This window comes from Quercus suber, unplaced genomic scaffold, assembly GCF_002906115.3.
Source record: "Quercus suber isolate HL8 unplaced genomic scaffold, Cork oak 2.0 scaffold_711, whole genome shotgun sequence".
Classification (NCBI taxonomy): domain Eukaryota; kingdom Viridiplantae; phylum Streptophyta; class Magnoliopsida; order Fagales; family Fagaceae; genus Quercus; species Quercus suber.
The window spans coordinates 333,568-341,522 of record NW_027070152.1 but is presented as its reverse complement, the minus strand read 5'-3'; positions in this window follow the sequence as shown (position 1 = coordinate 341,522).

The window sequence follows — 7,955 nt, the reverse complement described above, 5'->3', positions numbered from 1 at the left end:
AAAAAAAAAAAAAAAAGGACACCCTAGTACACAAGGGGTCAACAATCAAGAATAAAAATTACAAGAATCTAGAAAAACAAGAAGAGAAGAGAATGATTGGTTTCGCAAAACAGACAACCAATCCAATAAGGTTCTAAAGAAAAAAAGCTTAAGGTCAGGTACGGATTTCTTAATATCTTCAAAACATCTACTATTTCTTTCCTTCCAAAGACACCACATTAAACAATGAGGAATGATTCTTCATATATTCCCATTTCAATTACGGCCAAACCAGCCTAGCCCTGACAACTGATTGTGGCATAACCCAACTTACTCCAAATATACCAAAAACCATAGACCACAAATCCATAGCAACCGGACAATGAAGAAAAAGATGGTCAACCAATTCACCATTACACCTGCACATATAACACAAATCCAATATCCAAATCTTCCTTTTTCTCAAATTGTCAATTGTCAAGCATTTTTCCAAAGCAGTTTTTTCCTAAAACATTGTCACATTCATAGAGTCTCACTCGACAATGTGGATTCTATTTCATTAATGAGCCAACAGAGTATAAGACCAAATCAACAATGTTATAATAGTAAATTTGTGTATCTTTCTCCATTCATAACATGCCATGGCAAGGTTTTTTTTTTTTTTTTGGGATAAATAACATGCCTTGGGCTAGTATCAATAAGATGATTAATAAATGTATCAATAAGATGATTAATAAATTCTAAGCTATTTCACCTTTTTGCTCAATAATTGTTATCCTAATTCATTCCAACTATTTAGATTTTTTTTTTTTTTTATATAACTATTTAGATAATTAAACATTTAATAACATTCTTTAATATCACATCTCAGATTAGCTTCCCAGATATCAATGCTACAAGCATTTATTGCAAGGAGATTTAATGTTAGTTCTCTTGCTAATGAAAATGTCAACCAGAAGAAGCATTTTTTTTAGACACCTTGAAATGTTTGCAAAGCACAAAACATTCTTAGTAACGGGAGTTGTTTCCGTTAAGTTAACAGTACCAAATGATCATTCAGCAACAAAAACCCAAAAAAAAAAAAAAAGGCAAAACAAAAAGGATAAAGGCAAGCCCAAAAGATCCTTGCTACCCAGTTAATATGTTTAGATATTTAATAAACAAGTGATATTTCCAAATAGGGCATAACCCCAAATAACACCCAAAAAATAAAAAAGAAAGGAAAGAGGAAAAATAAAAAATAAAAACAGGAGAACTTTAATCTTTTGGTCAGATAAATATGACAAATGTGTGTACGAGAGTCCAAGCCTCAAATATTAAGCTTGGATACTAAGCTAGCCAAGCTTGGACACACACATCAATTAGCCGTGATTGGGAGGGAGGCATGTAGAGGAGAAAGTACACGCACACACAAGCACATGCACACACTGTGCATGTGGCCTTGCAAATCACATTACAGATGTTATAATCTACATAATGACATATGCAAAACCAGTTCATCAAATATCAAGCTTGGTTACTAAGCCAGCCAAACTTGAACACACACATCAATTAGCCATGATTGGGAGGGAGGCATGTAGAGGAGAAAGTACATGCACACACTGTGCATGTGGCCTTGCAAATCACATTACAGATGTTATAATCTACATAATGACATAAGCACAACCAGTTCATCAATAAATACCTATTCTTCTAGGCTTTACCCACTCCTATATGACATATCCCACTATAAGGAACAAGGACAGCCCAACTGGAGTTCATTCATCCTCCACAATTGCTGAATAAGGTTAACATACAAAAAAATAACTGTCAAGCCAAACGTAAATGGGGCTTAAAATCAACCTAGGCCCACAATAATTCTCTAAGCTCGTTTTTTTTTTTTTCACATCCTGGTTCACTAATTTGATATCCTACATACCTTTATGTGAAATCCAAGGCAAACCAGATGGCCAACTGAAGATTCTATTCATCAAATATGATTAAGCTACCTTGTATCAGTTTCAACTTTACCACAAGCTGATGCAAATTGCCATTTTCTTTTAAGCCATATTGTGTAACACTTACAACCAAAATCAGTCACTCCAGATGCCACTCCTATCCTCACTCCACTGCATGCAGCATGCTGTAAAACGTTTTACAAAAGACACTTTCAGTGTTTTCAGGTGTTTGGCATGACATAAAATCCTGGTAAAACCAAAAATGTTTTCAGTTGAGCAGAAAAAATGCAGTTTTGATAGGTGTAAAATGTCTTACACCCAAAAAAAAAAAAGTGTAAAACATTTTCCCCTCTTGACCTTGGTCATCAACACCCCCCCCCCCCCCCCCAAAAAGGGGAACTAGCCAACACCTTCGCCAAAGCCACCCACCGGTGACACCACCCCTTCCGCAAAAGCTACTCACTGGCCATCTAGCTGCCAGTATTTCACTGGAGCTTAGCTAGTTGCATCAAGTAAATCTGACGATTGAGCTTTGTGAGTTTAGTGCCTAGAGAACATTAACTGCCCAAAGCTGAAATCTTTGCAAAGAGGGATAAGGATTTTTGTAACTATTAATTTGAAAATTTGAGAGAATTGGAGGTGCAGAGGTTTGTATATGACTTGGGAGTAATATCCACACAAAGACGTTCTCTCTTATTTCATGGACTGCTACCCTTATGAAACTTAAGCTGTTTTTGGTTAAGGTTACTTAATAACTCCTACTTACCATATAAGATTTTGGGGAAAATAAACAAAAACATTGGAAAATTGATTTCCAAGCATTTTCAAGAATGGACCAAACACTAAGAAATAAGTAGTTTTCCTTCCATCGGAAAGTATAAAGCCGAAAAAAATTGCAAAGTTAGAGGAAATCATTTGCCAAAACCCACTCCATATGGTATAAAACTGATTAGATTTTCGAAAATATTTGCCATTCACATAACTAATTTTTTATGTTTTTATTCCTTTGTCCATGCTGTGAACATTGATGCATGTTCTATTTCATGCAAATACAAAATTTGAAGTGAAATCAAGAATCAAAATAAAAGTTCCACTACGGCAACAGAAAGTAACGACATTATTAAACTTTTGTACATTGGCAAATGTTCAGTACACATACATGATGACAGAGTTGATCAAATGGACAAAATTTTGAACACGATTGAAACAAGTTTTTCACTTGAAAATTTCAGCACACATTTGCAATATGTTCTTCATTTGACAAAATGTGGCAAATAAATTTCAAACATAGTAGGGCCCTCAGCCAACATTGAACTGACATGTGCTCTGAATCTAACAATAGACAAATAGAGAGAGGTCCAAATATTCCTTAACGTATTAGAAATAGAAACGCTAATCTCTAAAGGGTAATGTGCTGCATTCTCAAAATAGTAACTCACCTATGTATTGGCCTTTTAGAGATGACACTAAAAGTTCATCTCTAGTCATACCCATTCCCAAAACATAAATAAAAATAACTATAATTTTAGGAGGGGATGACCACAAGCTCAAAGTGAGGCATTGGAAAATAAAATGATAGCCAAAATGTCAAACATCTCTCCAAACTCAACCTTTTGCAACTGGTTGAGGAACAAACCAATCCCAGTTTCAAAACCACATGAATTGACAAAACTCTTCCAACCCCAATTTACTGCATTCATATATCAAGCTTGAAATAGAAAGCACACAAGTAATCTCAATCTAGGCAAATGTGACACTTATTCACCATAATCAAAGTATTAAAAACCCATTAAAGGTTGAACCCAGAAAAAAAGTTTTTACCTTTAATGGGTGCCACTAATCACAATGGCTTCTTTCGTCTCTTCTTCTGCTTTCCTTTCTTGCTCTTGCTAAAAGCCCACTTCATTGTTGGAAACACTGAATCCATGCAACTATTCCCACTTTCCACAATCCAAAAAAAAAAAACCCTAACCTCAAACCTCAGTCACAGGACACAAACAAAAGTCACAACCTAGGAATGAAAGAGAATAACCGCTCAAACAACCAACCGTTAAAATCCAACACCTCCAGAAACACGTAATATTCATCCAACTCCAACCTAACCAGTAACCATGTAAAATTTCATGGACCCACATGCTAACGTGGCAAGATCAATGTCGGGTAGTAAACAATCTCAAACTCACCATCAAATACGTCTGGGTCGCCCATCTTAGAATTATAAATGCAAAGTTTTTTCTTTTTTTCTGATAAAGTTTTTTCTTTTTCTTTTTTTGAAGACAAGCTTTTTTCTTTTTTAAGAGAGGATTAACTCATAAATTTCTTTTTCCAACGAATATTATATACTTATATATATAGCATTGACCATACATGTATTTTTTTTTCCCTACCAACATAACTTATTTAATAATCATTTGCTTAAATAAGGTTGATCATTTTTATTTTTATTTTTGAGTAAGACATTTTATTGAATGAGAACACAACATTAAATAATTTAATTTTAATGTATTTCTTATAAAAAATAAAAAAATTAACATGGGTCCCATTCAAAAAAAGAGAGAGAAGCTAACAAGGGTGTCAATAAAACATTATCAACTTTTAAGCTACAAAATTAGCAACAGAACCAACATTGGCAAAATATACATGATCTAAACTGAGTACAGAGTATCAGTTAATGTCCTTATAAAGAACATTGGCAAATATATACATTATGTTAACTGAGTAGAGCATCAATTAATGTCCTTATAAAGAGGATCAGTTAATGTTACAATTAATGTTACTAAGTTACAACTTACTAGTCTCTTAGCACATTCATTATTTGAATTGTCATGAGATGAGTTGGAAACAATAAGTCAACTAACATAATGCTTTCACAACTTATTAAGGTGTTAAATTATGATTAATGCACAATAAAATGGTCACAATAATTGCCCATGTAAAAAATGGTATTACATCAATAACAACTTATCATTTCACCAAATTTTAACCCTATAAATTAGGTGTGTAATAGGTTAATCAATGTAGTTTCAAAGGTAAGTAATAAATTAATCATGAAAGTTCAAAAGGTAACAAATTAAGCAATGAGATTACAAAAAGTAACAAATTAATCATGAAAATTCAAAAAGGAACAAATTAAATAATGAGGTTACAAAAAGTAACAAATTAAAGCCTCGCCTTATATTAAACCTCAAAAATAATTTCATTCCACTTAAATGAGATGAATTTTAATTTATTACTTTTTGAAACCTCATAGTTTAATTTGTTACTTTGAAACTATAAAATTTAATTTATCACATATGGTGGTGGCCTTTTTCGCAACTGCAGGCTGAGCTGCCTCCTGCCACGTTATGGCCCAATGGTTCTAAGTAGGAGACTCAGGACTGACTTGACTGCAACACACCCCAAGCTAGCTTGTGCACAAGCTAGAGCCCTTTACTAAGACCTTGGACACGTGCCCATGGCAGAAGAAACTGTTTCAAAAATTTTATGACAGGCAGGTGTAATATGATAATAATAATGTGAATATGCTTATTGTCAGCAAAAAGAACGGAAAATACTAAATCATGATTTTAATAAAGGAAGAAGTGATGCAGCAATATAAATGCAACATGATTAGGATGATAACAACGAGGAAATGGAAACCACACTAATGCTTGATCAATAAAATAAAAAAGGAGAATGGTCAGTCTGCCATGCTTGATTTCTTTGCGAAGCTAAGTCCAAGAAGGAAACCACTCTTCAATGTGGGCAATCTCACAGGGAAATCATGCCACGAAAATTACCCATTTTGAAAGAATGGGCCTAAATGACTTATCCTCAAAGATGCAGCAATATAAATGCAACATGATTAGGATGATAACAATGAGGAAATGGAAATCGCACTAATGCTTGATCAATAATATAAAAAGGAGAATGGTCAGTTTGTAATGCTTAATTTCTTTACGAAGCTAAGTCCAAGAAGTGAACCACTCTTCAATGTGAGCAATCTCATAGGAAAATCCTACCATGAAAATTACCCACTTTGAGAGAATTGGCCTAAATGGCTTATCCTCAGATTCCTTAATTCTTGATCAATAAAATAAAAAGGAGAATGGTCAGTTTGTCATGCTTGATTCTTTACGGAGCTAAGTCCAGGAAGGGAACCACTCTTCAATGTGGGCAACCTCGTAGGGAAATCCTGCCACGAAAATTAACCACTTTGAGAGAATAGGCCTAAATGGCTTATCCTCAAATTCCTTAATTCTTACTAGAGAGTAGGCTTTTAGAGGGAGAGAAGGGAACAGCCTATTGGTGCATGCCCACTATCAGGCTCTTGCTCACTCTCTCTGTTTTTCTTTCTAATTCCTTTTTATTTTCTAAGTTTTTAGTTCTATCTTTCACTCCTTTTCTTGCTTCCTTTTCTCTTTATTCTCTCCTGTCCCCCCCCCCCAGTTGTTGTTTTTCCTGTGCACGGCTGAGGCCCCTCTTATGCTGCTTGTCATGACAGGTTTTTACTATTCTACCTCTTAACTGCTTTTGTCCTGGCATAGGGATCCCTCCCAGAACACCCACTGGTCTGTCAATTGCCCAACCATTACCACTTACCTGTGCTGGTCGTGCCACATTCCATTCCCAGGCAAAAGAGTCCCATTTTGTTTTCTTGCTCACTGTGGCATTCCTATCAAGATAAGGGTGGACAGTATCTCTCACTCTCCCTCATGGCATGCACCTAGCGATTCCAACTCATCTTTCCCTCTTTTGGGTGGTATGTCATCCCAGCAGGATATTTCTCCTAAAAGAGCTTAAGCAGGAACCCCAAAATAGGCTTTCCCTTTCTCCCCACCGCCAAATCATACCCTCGCTTACCTCTAACCCATAGCCCACCACTCCTATATTGGCTGGGTACAAGTTGGTGGTGCCTGAGCCTTGTGCGTGCTCCACTTCCATGTGTGTCCATGGCTTGTCTATTGTTCATGCATTTTCCATGACCTGAGGGCTCGTCTACAAATTCTGCTACTCATCCTTGACCTCTTGTGGCATGAATGAGTATTTGAGCTTTCATTCTTTATGTCTTACTTCTTTCCCGGGTAGGGTCTTGCTTAATCGCGGGCCTTTCCTTCTCCAATTTGTTCCTTACCCTCTTTTGCAGGTTGGTTAATACTTCTACCATGCCATCCTGATGTTTTTGCCGTGCTATTATTTGACTTGTGCTTGCTGGGCCTCTTTTGGGTCTACTGTATGCTTTCCCTTTACTCAATTCCAGTAACCTAGCACTATCATTGGGCTTGTACTCATGCTGTTTTGGGCTTCCTTGGCCCATTTCATCACTTTCGAGCTTCCTTGGCCCATTTCATTCTTTTGGGCATCCTTGGCCTGTTTCATTTCCTTGGGCATCCCTGGCTCATTCCAATTCTTCATTCTCATGGGCTTTTGCTAATTCTTTTGGGCTTCCCGAGCCCTAAATTACCGTATCCTTCACTTTCAGGGTTTATGCGTTTTTCCACCAACCCCTTAGTTACTTAGTTCCTTCATTTGGGTTCCTTTGGCCCATTCTTGCTTGCTTTCCATTTCTCATAATGCCCATGGGTTTACCACTTCTTTTTTCAGACTCCTTTGGGCCCGCTTGCTTTCTGTGAGGTCCCTTTGCTATCTTTTAAGCCTATGATCCATTATTCTTGCCATTCGGGCTTAATGATTTTCTTCTCAATTTACTAACTCTTCTTTTTTATTTCCCTCCCATATTGTTGGGCTTCTTCCTGCTATTAGGCCTTCTCGCCAAAGTGGGCATCAACACATATTAAAATCAAGGGTTTAATTTATTACACCCTTTTTTTCCAAAAAAAAAAAAAGTGGTAACAAAAAGTTAGTGAGGAGGGTTTGAACCTTTGTTATTTGTATAAAGAAGATTAGTTAATGCCACTAAGTTGCAAGTCTCTTGGCATGTTGATCTTCATTTGAATTGTCAAGTGATGAATGTGAAATAATAAGTCTACTAACATAATATTTTCATAACTTATTAAGGTGTTAAATTATTGTTATTGCACAATAAAAATAGTAACAATA